Consider the following 14,030-nt stretch of genomic DNA (forward strand, 5'->3'; position numbering starts at 1 on the left):
TGTGAAATGAAGCAGAGCAGCCAGGCTGCAGAGTGTCTGCCAGTGAGTGAAGCCTCTCTTCTGGCTAGTCCTTGATCTGCTTGAGCAATGGCATTTCGTTTATTGGAACTGGAACTGGAACTGCGGCATGACATGGTTTCCACCACTCGAGACGGTTGCCAGTCTGAAGGATGCATAAAATGTGCACTTGAGAGAGAACCTTTGCAGTGATAAACCATTGATAAAATAAATTACATCTGTGCAAGAAATTCTGAAGAATTTTCGTAAACATTTTACAGTAGTTTAGGATACAAAAGAATATCAAATGATGAGAGGAGAAAGCCAGAGGAGGAGACTCCTCTGATAGCGCCCTCCCTTACGATTTGTTGAGGGAGCAACACAAAAACATTCACTATATCATTCCAGGGAGCGTAACTGCAATAAACAAGTAGAAGTATATCCTGCAAAGAAAAGATAAATGCAATAAAAGTTCTCGTTTTCTCCATCGTTCTACTCGGCAGGCGTCCACTTAATATTTGTAAGAATTTTGTGTTAATTGTTACTGGATGTTTGCTATATTCAATATCGGGCAGCAGGAATGTGTATTAGCATAAACATTATGAATAAACTGCCCCCCCCCAGTAGGTGTGCTTTATGGCGTCGGCTTCGGGCTGCGGGGGACCGTTTTTGGTATAGTCATCTGGGGCTAATTGGTCGCCACCAGGCACGACATTCCTCTCTCTCCCCACCCGGTTATGAGTGCGGTGTGGGTTGGAGGAGAGGAGAGTATCAGTATCGTGCACTGTCCGCATAAATCTCGTAGTTGGGGGGTTGGGACTGTGGCTGTGGCTGTGGCAACCGGAGTCCGCTGCGTGCGTGCCGTCGATCGGGGACTGGTGATAGCGGTCTAAATGCAAGTTCCATTCGCTAATTGTTCGCCATGTTTTGTGCTGACAATTCGCTTTTGGCCAAATTATTCATGCAGCCAAGCACTCACGAGAATGTCACGAGAAGGAGCAACGAATGGGATGACGACGAGGACGACGACGAGGACGACGACGAGGACGACGATGATGATGAGACGCTGCAAATTAATTAATTAGCCCAACCCAGAGCAAGTAGCACTCTCAAAAAGAGGATGGGCGGGGGCGTGAGCGGTTTCGTGATTTATGATAAAAACACTTTCTCTCCGTTTTTCCATTTTTCCATTTTTCCAACATTTTCGCCACTTTCTCGCTTGCTTGCTGTTTGGTTTCCTTTGTAATTTCTGCGATTTGGTGAAAATGTTTTTTCCTTTTGGCGTCCTTTTGCAACACGCAAAAATGACATTTTTTTGTTGGCATTTTGCATGGCCCGAACAGAGTGCGAGGAGAGGGAGGCTGAGAGGATGAGGCATCATCATTAGGGTCTCCCACTCGGTGGGTGCTGCGCTGCGTGAGGCGCGTGCATCAGGTTGCAAAAGGGTCGACATAACCCAAAGGGGGAGCGGCACCGGGCTAGGCCAGGCCTTAAGGTGGCCCATGTTGACGATGCTAATTAGCCTCCACTTCGTCATTGTCCTCGTCCTCAGCTGTGGGCCGTGCGAATCGCCCGAAGGACAGCACAGCAAACCCCGCAACTCTGGTTCTTTATGGACAAGATACGAGCGGACAAACAGAAAGGTGACCGGACAAGATGAAATGATGGACCGAACGGACAGCCAGACAAACGTATGGACAGTTGGACACACAGCTTGGGGAACAAATGAAGATAGAGATTAGTGAGCGGGCAGGCGGAGATACACAAATGGGGGGACAATGGGCACGGACAGACACGCTGAACGACAGATGAATGAGCGGATAAAGAAGGGAGTGACAGGCGAACAGTCAGCGAACAAAACGAGGAACAGTTGCGACAAGGATGAGCTGAGGCATATCCATATCCCGTGGCACCAGAAGCAGTCCATTCAGTCATTGATCTGCCAACAAATGAATCGATTATAAATCGAAGCCAACACACACACACAACAAGTGAACGATGTATGCTAATGAATCGATGAGCAGGTGGTGATTTCCCCCTTCTACTGGCTCCTGTCTGTCTATCCATTGAATTGGATGTGCAATTACATATGTCTCAGATTCTGTGCCACATATCCAGCGCACATTGTTTCCTTTGTTCATTGTCAATGTCTCAAAAAGTTGCCTCCCTCCAGCATCCATTCCCCTCCCCCCAAAACCCAACCATTTCTTTCATCTTGGTTTTTGTTGTCTTTAAAAAACTTTTGGGGCAATGTTTCCAAAAATACACAGCAAATGGGCCGAAACTGAACAACAGGCACGTTATGGCATGGCATGGCATGGAAGGGAATGGAATGGCACTGTTCCTCAAGCCTCATGCCTTAGGAGGGGTGGGGAGGGGAAAGGCAACGGGAACACAATACAGCCACGCAACACAATGTGCTTGAGTGGGTGAATGTATCTGTGTGTGTGTGTGTGTGTGTGTGTGTGGGTTGTGTGTGTATCTGTAAAGGAAGCAAAAGAAGAAAAATAAACAAAAGCTTTGCTCGGCCATTGTTTGCTTAGGCATGTACACACACACACACACACACTGTCAGATGGAAAATGGTGGATGAAAATTCATAATTCCATACTCCATACTGCGTACTGCGTACAGGTTCTATTCCATTCACTTTTTGTTCGCTTTCCAGTGGCCAAATCTCACGTATACTCACGTACCTGTTCTCCTGTCTGTTCTCCTTGGCAGCACCACATGGCGTATACGTAATACAATGTACGCTACCAGCTACCCGCTGACCACAGTGCCCATACGTAATGCGGTTTGCTCTGGTCTGCCTGTGCCGCTTACAGCACCGGGCCACAAATCATATTGCACAAATTGTATGAATAATCTTGGCCAACGACAAATTGGTCTTCAAGTGAAACGAAATCAAATTAGACAAAAAGTTCTGACGACTTTCGGCGTCCAGCCTCTGGAGCGCGACAGAACAGAAAGCGGGGGAAAACAGAAAACAGAAAGAGCAAACCACAGAGAGCCCAGCCAGTGGAGAGCCCAGCCAGCCCATGAGAGAGAAGGCCGACAATTTGTCAATTGACGCGCATCCAGGCGCTGGCAGCTCCTTCCGCCCGGCTAACCCTCAATGCTAGAAATGCCAAGTCAATTTTCATAGAAATTTTACTGCAGTCCATCATACAACTGGCCCCACTCCGCTCCGCTGCGCTCCGCCCCAGTGCCATGCCCCGGGCACGCTTTCGTTGTATCCTTTGGCACGGTCTTTAGAGCTTTTTGAATCCATCTGGCTGGAATAAATACATTTTCAGCGTCAAGTTGCCGCCTCCACCTCTGCCTCTTGCTTTGTGCGGATCCTGGTCCTGGTCCTGTCCCGCCTGACTGCCCAGGCAATGATCATCGCCAGGCAGAGTTGTTGGTCACCTTGAGCCAACAAGCTCCCTTGTAGTTTCCACTTCGGCATCTAGTTGAGAGCACTTACTGAACTGCTGCTTGTGTGCCGGTGCCTGTGCTGTTGCAGCTCCTCGTGGTCGATCTGCTGTTGCAACTCCTCTTGTTCCAGCAGCTGTTGAAGCAGCTCCTTCGATGGCCCATCGGTTGTCTGCTCTGCAGCCTGCTGCTTGCGCTTTTGGCACCACCAGGGATCCGTGGCCCTGGCTGCACTCAGCCAGAAGGCGCCAGCTATCGATGTGATCACAGAGCCCACAACAATCGCCTCGTTCTGCTGGTAGTACTCCTTGGCCGCACCGCCGCAGTAGCCAAGCGCAGCCTTCAGCACCTTGCAGATAATGATCTCAATGTTGGCCCAGCAGACCAGAGCCAGCACCTCCATGACGACGGCGCTCAGCGACACCTCGACCATGAACCTGGCCAGACAGCCCATGCGCTGCTGGTAGCGCCGGGGCAGCAGCACCATGTCCCGCAGGAAGTGCAGCAGGCCCGCGTACACCATGAAGCGAGCGTAGTAGGTGCCAGGCACCGGTCGGCGATCGATATCGATCGGCACGAACACGCTCAACTGGAGCCCGACGTGCAGTATGGTTGTGGCCAGCATCACCAAATTCGAAACCATAATTTCAACTCTTTTTAACTATTCAAATACAAATACAAATGGAATTTTGTGCTTTTGATTTTTGTTTTGTTCAAAACTGAAAAAGAATTTGCTTACATTTTTTCTACTAAATCTTTTTGAATGCCGAAAAATGTTTTTGCTGTAGCAGGTAAAGCTACTCGAATGATATATGTTAACGATTTTCTCTACGTTATTCAACTGGAATTCGTAGAGCTAGGCCTCTGTGATTTGTTCGAATTATTCCAATGTTTTATTTCAGTTTTTAAATGAAAAAAAAAAAAACAAAATACACGCGAAACAATGCTCAGGTCGAGCTGTCGACATTTTGGGTCACCTTCCATTGATTCGATTAACCGCATTGCTTTTACCATCCTCGGTCACGCCTCTTTTTGTTTGGTTTGGGCTGGTTAAAACACCGCCCCCACCTGGCTCTGGCTTTGGCTAATTAGAGCTCGAAAATTCTCCAATTAATTCCAATTGCAAATGGCAAACAATTTGCATGCATTTTGCAGTTGGCCAAGTCATTAGTTCTCATCTCCCACACCGGCAGTGCCCACCCCTGCACCCTGCACCCTGGACACTGGACCCTTGTCACGCCCATTTATGTTCATAAATTATGCAGTCAACCTCTGATGCTCATTGACCCAAAAGGCAGCAGCAGCAGCAGCTCTCGCCTAGGCCACGTCTTTGGGGCAGCTGTCGAAATGTTATTTCTTTCCTTCGTTTTTACCCCCACATTTTTTTTGTTTCTTTGCCGCTTTTTCTGTTGGGTTTCTCGGCCGGAGAAAACCGTTTGATCCCTTCCGGCTTAGCTGGGACTAAAAGTATAGCAGGACGAAAATAAAATTAAAAAAAAAAAACCCACACACACCAACACACACAAAAAAGCAGGCAGATAGGGAGGGGATGGGAGAGGGTGCAGGACAAGTCAGCGACAGAGACAACTTTAAATTTATTACAAAACCCGATAAAAGACAAGCCAAGCCAAGCCAAAGACAAAATTATTTATTTGCCTTTAACTTAGCTTTTGCTTCGTTTTTCGGTTCCCTTTTTCTGTTTTTCTTTGTGGGTTGGGGAAGACGGACGGGACAGGACAGGACAGAGCAGAGCAATCAAAAAAAGCAAAATCTGAAGAGCAGAGGGAGGAGGTGGAGGCGGTGTCTATATAGTCGACACAGCATAAACCAAAGTTTATTTATTTGATATGCACAGCATCTAGGGATGGATATACAGTGAGTGAGAAGGGAGTGGAACAGTAGGGGAGCCTTGGTATCGAGAGCATTTTGGTTATTTTAGTCAATTTTTGTGGCATAATATTTAGCGACAGTCTGGAGCACAGCGAAAAAATATCTTGGGAGAACAATTAAAAACTGAAACCTGTAGATATTTCTATGGCTTATCAAAACCCTTTTAGCAAGCTAAGTCAAATACAGATCGAAAGGGTATAAACCATTGAGGGAGTGCGCTTATGGTTAATGGTTTGCATGGAATGAATGATATTTTTTTATGGAATTACCTTAAAGTGTGACCATCATTATGGCTATGAAAATGTGTAAAAATTGTTCAAGCAGTGACCTGGACCTGGATAATTCTACCGGAAACTGGCAATTTTCCTTCAGTGATGCTTTGGTGCTTTGACTTTGACTGAAAAGCCGTCCCCTTGCTCTCCCTTGCCTTCCCTGTGTTCGCTGTTTGTTTATCCCTGTGGCAGTATCAGCCCCTAACTCGATGTTTGTCTGTGGGTTTCCCTGCAGTCCATTGAAAGTTTTGTTTTCGTCGCATCGGGCACGTACAATGGACTTGGAAGCCATCACACATACATGCATATAACCCCCCGCCACATATGTACATATGTGGGGCAAGTTTTGCACTATTTGCTTATGTAGATTTGGACCAACAGTTCACATTTATTTGGGTCCTCTCCACCCATTGCTTCTGATGTTGTTGAGCAAACAGCAATAAGAGCAGAAAGTCAAATTTGGCAAGGGGAACAGCAGGCAGCGCAGCGCAGCGCAGAAAAGGGGTGCCTGCCAGCAGGGAGAACACCCGCCAGATCGGGCTTATATGAAATATGAGATATCCCTGGAGTTTGTGCACTCCCCCACTCGCTCTCTCTCCCCTCTCTCTCCCCTCTCTCTCCCTCTCACTGTCTCCCTTTCTATTTATATTTCTGGAGGCTGAGTTTTTTTTTATTTCTCGTATATAAATATGTTAAATTCATGATATTTAAATTAGTTAGCCAACAGTTTGGTCCTTGGTCCCTCTGGGTATGGTCACCCCAGCAGAAGTCCCTAGCCCGCTGCTGGTGCCCAAAAAAGTAGGCAACACAAAGGGCAACCCAAGCTGCTGCTGCTCCTGCTGCTGCTGCACTGGGCGAACATTCAATTATGAGCCCGGCCTGAAAGCTTAGAATCTCTGTCTCTGTCTCTAGCTCAGCTGCCATTAGCATTTCAAATGCCAAACATGACAGAGAGTGAAATATAGAAAGAGATGGTTATAGCAAAGGGAGACAGAGTGAGAGAGAGTGAGAGAGAGATCTCATCGGGCAGCAAACTTTTGCCATTTGCCTGCGAGCAGCAGCAGCAGCGGCAGCAGCAGCAAACGACAAACGACAAAGGGCAGAGCAAACAGCAAAACAGGGAAAACTTTTGCCATCATATATCTTGTGGGGGGCCCCGATATGTGCGAGTGCTGCATATATTACGGCTATCTCATTTTCCCAACCAATCCCCCACCCCCCCGCTCTCTCACTCACACTCTTTGGCTCTGTGGAAAACTGCGTGGCTGGTCAAGTAAATGAGTTTTCCTGTGGCTTTTCCACTTTTGTGTTGGTGTGCATGTGTATGTGTGTGTGTGTGTGTTTGTTCTTTGGTTAGACTTTGCCATTTGACAGATCAAAGACCAACTAATACACAAGTAAACACACACACACACACAAGACCCACACGGACACGGATCGGATGTTGCAAAGGAAATTGATATTTAATTAAAGTTCACAGCTCTTGTTGGCTGGGGGGGGAGGGCGGAGTTTTCTTTTTCTATTATTTGATTTTTTACCTTTTCTGGTTTCTTGCCTTGGCTGCAGCTTCTGTTTTTCCCCATTCGCATTTAGTCAAACAAATTTTGACAGCAAATGGAAATTCGCATAGTGCCAAAAAGAAGGACTTTAGAATAAATATATTTCATCTATTCTATTGCTGGCTCAATTCATCAGAGATGTGTCCACCGAAATGCAGGCAGGCTCTTTGTTCTTTGCTTGTGTTCAGATAGATCAATAAAGGCGGATGAACTGCTGAACTCTATTACCATTTTTTTTTTCTTTAAAAGCAGCTTAAGCAATCGAAGCAGTTCCATGGCAACAACGATGAGGCTCGGAGCGAGGAGCTCTTTAAGTTTGCACTTAAATCTGTTCACCGGAACCAGCAAAATCCAAAAGCACGTAGGTGCTCTAGAAGCTGCTCAAGAAGGAGCCATTGGAGCCATAGAGTCTGCCAGCGGAACCAGAGGTACTGGTTGGATGGTACTGAAGAGGCCATAGAGGGAGCTGACGATGGGAGCAACGTCTGGGCGCAGGATCTATAACGGGGGTGGGGGAGCCGCCTATCTGAGGCAGGAGCTGCTCGCGGAAGCTGGCGACAAACTTTATGACTTTTATCTACGCTCAAGTTTCGAGCCATCCAAAAGAGTCGAACAGTCGAAGCACCACCATCCGCGCAGTATCATCCAAAGGAGTCCCCTCCCCTGCACTCATCAGTTTGAGTTTTTAAACACGCCCCACGGCCAACTGCATAAATATTTTTGCTTCGCACACCATCAAACATCACCCACAGCCATGTCCCGTGTCCGCCCTCCGTTTCCTACTTTGCCGCGTGAAAAACTGAAACATGGCCATTTTTCATATAAATTTATTTGGGAGCCTGTTCGTGTTTTTTGGCTGAAGGGGATGGTGGGGGCTGGAATGCTCGACATTTGCATATTTGCAGCAAAGCAGCGAAACGCAAAAGTGTCATAAAAACTCTACAGTTGAAAGAAATGAAGTCAAACAGCAGCAACAGCGGGCAACGAGAGCGATGGGTGGTTGGGTGGTACCGGCACACAGTCTGGACAGATAAATATATAGGCAATAAAAATGTTCTACAACAGCAACTGCCACGACAGCAGCGGACAGCGAACAGCGAACAGCGAACAGAGTGGACAGACAGCGAACGGAGAGGACAGATGACCAGCCAGAACTTGGAAAAGTTTCAGCGATAAAGCACATAAAGAACGAGAAGAGATGGGAGGTGGGTGGGTCTCTGTGGGAATTGTACGTACCTATTTTTATCAGTCATTATCATTGCTGCTGGAACATATTCAATATCAGAGAAATGGCGAACCAAAGAAACCCAAAGAACCAAAGAACCACTCTGAAGTTAGTCTTCAGTTCAGTTGCATCAATCGAAGGCTTTTGGCATTGACTAGAACACTAGCACCGAAAACAAAACAAACAAAGCAAAACGAAGCGCGTAATATTTTTACACAATCATCAACGTCCATTGATGGCTCTGTGTCATCGTCACTTGCATCATCAAATCCATCCGAAATGTTTATTTGCGAAATGGAAATCTGTGATAAATAAGCACCAGTTGTTGTCCGTTTCGTCCCGCTATTCGATATTCGCTCCTGCCCCTGCCCCTGCCACAGCCACGTTGTCCACTGCCTGCCTGTATTTTCATTCTGTTGGCGATGTTTTGTTAAGTCATTTGTGTTGCGCTTTCTATTTGGTCGTTTTTTTTTTAATGGATTTTTGCATAATGAAATTGGGAAACGACACACAAAGTGAGACGCGATGCCGACATCATCGAGTTACAAATTCGTTTACGTTCCTCGACTCCAGTTATGGCGCTCTCTTTTATCGCTTGCCGATGGGGCATCCGACGCAGTTTTTTGCGCATCTCTTTCCAATTTTCTTCTTTTTTTTTTTGGGTGTATCTTTTACTTTTTTGTGTGTGTGTGTGTGTGTGTGTGTATGTACAGGGGGCTTTGTTTTTCGCTGCAGATTGTGCCAGATATTAAATTTATTTACGCGAAATTCGCACTTCGGGCGCGGCGCTCTCCTATTGCACAACGACCAGGAACAGGACCAGAAACAGGACCAGGAACAGGACCAGAACCAGGACAACGTTCAGCAGCAACAAGAGAAAAATTAGGGAAGATGAGAAGTGGATTTAGTGGGCCACAGCATCCGAAGCTTCTCGCCAAGACATCGTGCAGCGTCTTTTTCTTACGAATTTTACGCCCCCTCTTTCGCCCCCATTGACAGCAACATGATATAGAGCCCAAGTTTGGGCAGACAGAAATAGCGCAGAGCGCGCGCCCCCCTATCGCTATAAATATCCATCTTTCATAAATAGCCGAGAGTTTTCTGCAGAGGCTCAAAAGTCTCCCCCCCGCTCTGTGAATGAAGTTAGCTTAATTTGATTTCATTTGGCATAATAATCTAATGGTGAAAAATAATGCATAAATCAAAGGTTTCCATGAGTACTGCTGATTGTTCCACGAAAAGTGAATGATAAACTGATTGGGAACAGCAACTTGGCTTTTATCTTTGGCATTGCATTTGGTAACCTTTTAAGAGGCTCAGAGACATGTGCCATGTCCTAGGCAAGGTATTTGGACTTGGGGTAAGCCAAAAAGCCAAAGGGAAATGCTGAATTCGTTCTATTTTTGTTGCAATTTTTCTCTCTTCTATTCCGATTTGTGGGTGGGTGTTGCGTCGAAGCGGATTACCAACTCAAAAATGCAACCATTTTTGTGTGCAACGAAGGGGGGAAAGTTCCAGTCATCAGTGTGGTGGCCCCACCGCCTGCATCCATAGAAAGTGGGATTATTTTTCAATTAGGCAATGGCCGAGACCCGAACAAAAAGAGCTCAGGGATCAGACTTGTTAGCCGCTTCCAATGCTACAGTGCGCACCGCGCACCGCGCACCCCGCCCCCAAAAAGCCACGGATCATCCATTGAGCTGACTCACAAAAAAAAAAAAGAGAATGCTGCGGAGGGGAAGGGGAGTTAAAGATTCATGGGCTGAAATTAATTGGCTGGGGCTGTACGACATTGGAATTTAAATGCTTCCATTGGATCGCTTAATTTATGGCTGCCACGGGCTGCATCAAATATTTAAGAACCGACAAAAAACCGACAGAATATGATATGCATAAATACGCGTACAAGTACGAGTATATCCATGCCAGGACATGCAGGATGTACAACATGCTACATGCTACATGCTACACGGTGGGGCAGGCATAAAAAATGTAGCCAGCAAATGGGAGGAGCTGTAGCTGTAGCTGGAGCTGTATCACAGGAGCTCCACGGGGTAGTGCAACTCGTGGGCATAAAATCTAAGAACAAGTTGAGCTTGAAGTGACGTAAGAAGCTCTCACTGCCCCGCCAGCTGTCAGTTGGCCCTCATATCCACAGTCCTCGTACTGGGAGCCTGGGAACCTGGGATTCCGGCATCCCGGGGGGGAGGAGGAAACGTGGAAGGCAGCCTGTCAGAGCATGCTTTAGTGGGAAATGCCTGTCAGATCTGTTTGCAATTTTTATGATGACTGCCCCCTGGCTGCCGTGACTGCCATGACTGCCATAAACTGAAGAATTCCATTTGCTTGTTGCTCTCTTTGCAGACTAAATACTTTGGCATTACTTACTTGAATTCGATTCGAGCCGCCTCGACAGGCTTCAAGAGGATACAGGAAGGAGCGGAAACAGCGTCGATACTGAGTGCCGACCACGGGACAATAGGATTCGGTAAGAAAACAACTTAAGTATTCAAGAGACTTGAGCATCCTTTTTGGTAGCGGATGAATGGGGCCGAGGGCCGGACCGTCGCCACGGACAATTGCGGGGGATGGTTACGTGGAGGTTAATTAAAATACAGAATACACTTTGACAAAATGCCATTTAATCTACTCAGAAAAGCCCGAAAAAAGCAGCCGGCAAATTAATTATGCGCATATTTGTGGCCTCACCAACAACAACGACATCGACAACGAGAAAAACGACATCGATAAAGAGTACAAAAAAAAAAAAAAAAAAAAAAAAAAGGGTGGTGGGAAAAAGGGGAAGAAAGAAAGGGAATAACAACCGAAAAAGAAAAGGCAAATCAAAATAACAAGAAAATGAAAGAAAAAAGGTCCATTGTGATTTGCATTTTCCTGCTGCTTTGCTCTGCTCTCTGGTCTGCCATTTATGACAGATTTCTGTTACGTAAAGGGACGGAAACTGCCGCACCACCCGCTGCCAGGCAACCGCCTAATGCGATGGGCGGCGGTGGGTGTTGCACGATAAGCGATGCCCCCGGGGCCATCCCCCATCTATTAATTACAACAACAATCTACTACTAATCAGTTGCCACCAGGAGCGGAAGGAAGCGAGTGGCGGAGGCAGAGGCGGAGGCAGAGGTCGGGATTAAATCGTCTTCGGTGTTAAATGAGCCGCTGAGTCGCATAAACTTTCCAAATGTTGACTGTACTTTTTGGTTAGAAAAGGTATCATCAGGCGCTGCTGGAAAGGGAGGGGCTGGAGGAGGAGTTTCGGGATAATATTGTGAGTGGAAAAAAAAGAGGAAGGGCTGGACCAGATGGGGAATACAAGTGGATGAGTATGAATTTCAAGTGCTGCATATATTCCCACTGGCGAAACAAGAGCTACAGGTGTTGAATAAGTGCCACACACAAAGCGAGTTATCCAAACGGAATGCCTGTAAATAGTGTAACGCGATAATGAGACAAGTCTGAGCATGTCTGCTCACGTCTCTCTTTGGTCTCGTTGATCGCTTAGCTGCGCTGCTCGCTGGCAGCGTAGGCGTGAGAGAGGCAGAGAAGCTGGCAGAATAATTCACGCTGCGCTCGCTCAGAGAGCGCTTGTGCGTACAGCCTGCAGGGCAAAGCGAGATGGCAGACATGCTCGTGCTTAAGCTAGAGATGGCAGTCGCGAGCCAACCACAATAGTTGTGCAGTTATCTATGGAGTGTACAACTAGTTGTACATATAACTATTATGGATATGCTGTGCTTATTTGTTTAGCTACAAATATCGAACATTTATCTATTTACAAATGTACCCGAAGCTAACCGCATCAAGCAGCTTTCCAGTGATGTGTGTGGGTTACGCAGGAATAATGCAGCCCATTTTCCACCCAATTGAACTTCTTGCATCCTTCCATCTGCCACATATACTTCTCGTATTGCTCCCTACCAATCCTGCCCCCGAGGAGAGATAATATCAATTAGCTGATGCCTTATTAATTCACAGCTCAATTCCGTTTACTCGATTCAATAAACGGGGGAGTCGAGTGCAAACATACATATGTAGATGTATGTATAGTATGTTATCCGATATCAAATATTAATGATTCGTTAATTGGCTCGCTGGATGTGTGGTGGATATGTGTTGGTGGCTTTTGCATTATTAAATCAGCTCGAGCAACTAATCAAACTTATGCAATTATCGCCGCTGCTTATTCAATATAATGCGCATTTATCAGCAAGGTTGGCAGCCAGCCAGCCAGCCAGCCAGCCAGCCAGCCAGCCAGCCAGCCAGTCAGCACCTCCAGCAGAACAATGGCTAAAGCAATACGATAACAAAACCAACAAAGAATTACTAAATCCGACAGCAACAAACTCCAATTAAAATTCGTTTCCCCCCCAGCCACACCACACCAGTTGCCAAACGAGCGGTTTGCTTGCTGGTTTTTGGGGGTGCAAAAACCATACAAATAATTCTCGGACACCCAAATACGGGTATGGTATGGGGTATGGGGTATTGGGGTTCGTTCATTTTCATTTTGCACACTTTTGCCCACTCGATGAAATGAAATTTGCACAAAACTCTCTAATTGAATTTTTTTTTTTTTTTGTGTGTTTGCTGCTGCTGTTTAATTGAAAATTTTGTGCATACTGTTGTGGGCCATAATACATTTCATTTGGCCATGCATTTCAGTCAGTTTGCAGAGCAGATCAAGTGAGTAGCTCGCACAGCACATAATTGAAGATAAACATGCACAGCAATGGGATGGATATGCCTCATAATGCTAATGAACAGACCATATAACAGCTTATAGCATCACTTACTGGATGCCAGCGAACAACACAACCCAAAACCCCATTGCAAATGTGGAATGGAGCACATGAGTAGTACGAGTAGTATTTAGTCTTGTATTTGCGGATTGTGTCTGTGGTGTGTTGCAGTTTCAGTTTTAGGCTGCACAATTTGCGTATGCTGAGCGGAGCTATGTATGTAAATTCATCTATAATAAATACGATTAATATATCCTGTCCTGTAGATCCTATATTTGGGCTACTAAACAGCTTTTGGCAGTGGTAAAATATGACTAACATAATCGCAGCCAAGTCACAGAACAGGTCCGATGCTCGACAGTCATATGGAAGTCATTAAAAATAGTTGTTTTTTTTTAAGTCTACAAATTTTGTAGAAAAATATCTGTTTGAGAGTGTTCAACAATTTGCTACACAATTTCTATTTGAATAGAATTCTACAGTAGTAGTATTTGAACAGCATCCAAATTCTCACACAGAAATGATTCAATTGCGGGCAGCTACAGGGCCAGGGACAGGGACAGGGACTGGAACGGGGGAGCACTCTGCTCAGTGCCACGTTCCATACAAATGCAAATTCGCATACAAATCTGCGGTAGATGGAGCAAAAGAAGAGGCTGGGGAGTAGCCCGTGCCCGTGCCCGTACCAGTGTAGAGCAGTGGAAAAAAAGCGCGAAATTAATATTTGAGTACGCTCGGACCATGGACCACGGACAGCGGACCACGGACAGCGGACAACGGACGGTAGACGAAGGACGGAGGACTTCGGTTCGCGGCAATAATAATAATAATAACTCACACAAATAAATATTGAAATGGAAAAATCGCTGGCCATATCAATGCTGCTGCAGGTTGGGGCAGTGGGGGGAGCCGT

General features: G+C 46.2%; 1 protein-coding gene across 1 annotated transcript in view; it reads left to right on the forward strand.

Moving 5' to 3' along the window:
- Positions 1 to 10,776: 10,776 nt before the first annotated feature.
- Positions 10,777 to 14,030, forward strand: part of LOC111078843 (dopamine D2-like receptor) — a 34,112-nt gene continuing 30,858 nt past the window's right edge. The window contains 1 exon segment of the mRNA XM_041594528.1: positions 10,777 to 10,848. The gene's annotated coding sequence lies outside the window, so the exon portion shown is untranslated.

Source organism: Drosophila obscura, unplaced genomic scaffold (assembly GCF_018151105.1).
Source record: "Drosophila obscura isolate BZ-5 IFL unplaced genomic scaffold, ASM1815110v1 contig_29, whole genome shotgun sequence".
NCBI lineage: Eukaryota > Metazoa > Arthropoda > Insecta > Diptera > Drosophilidae > Drosophila > Drosophila obscura.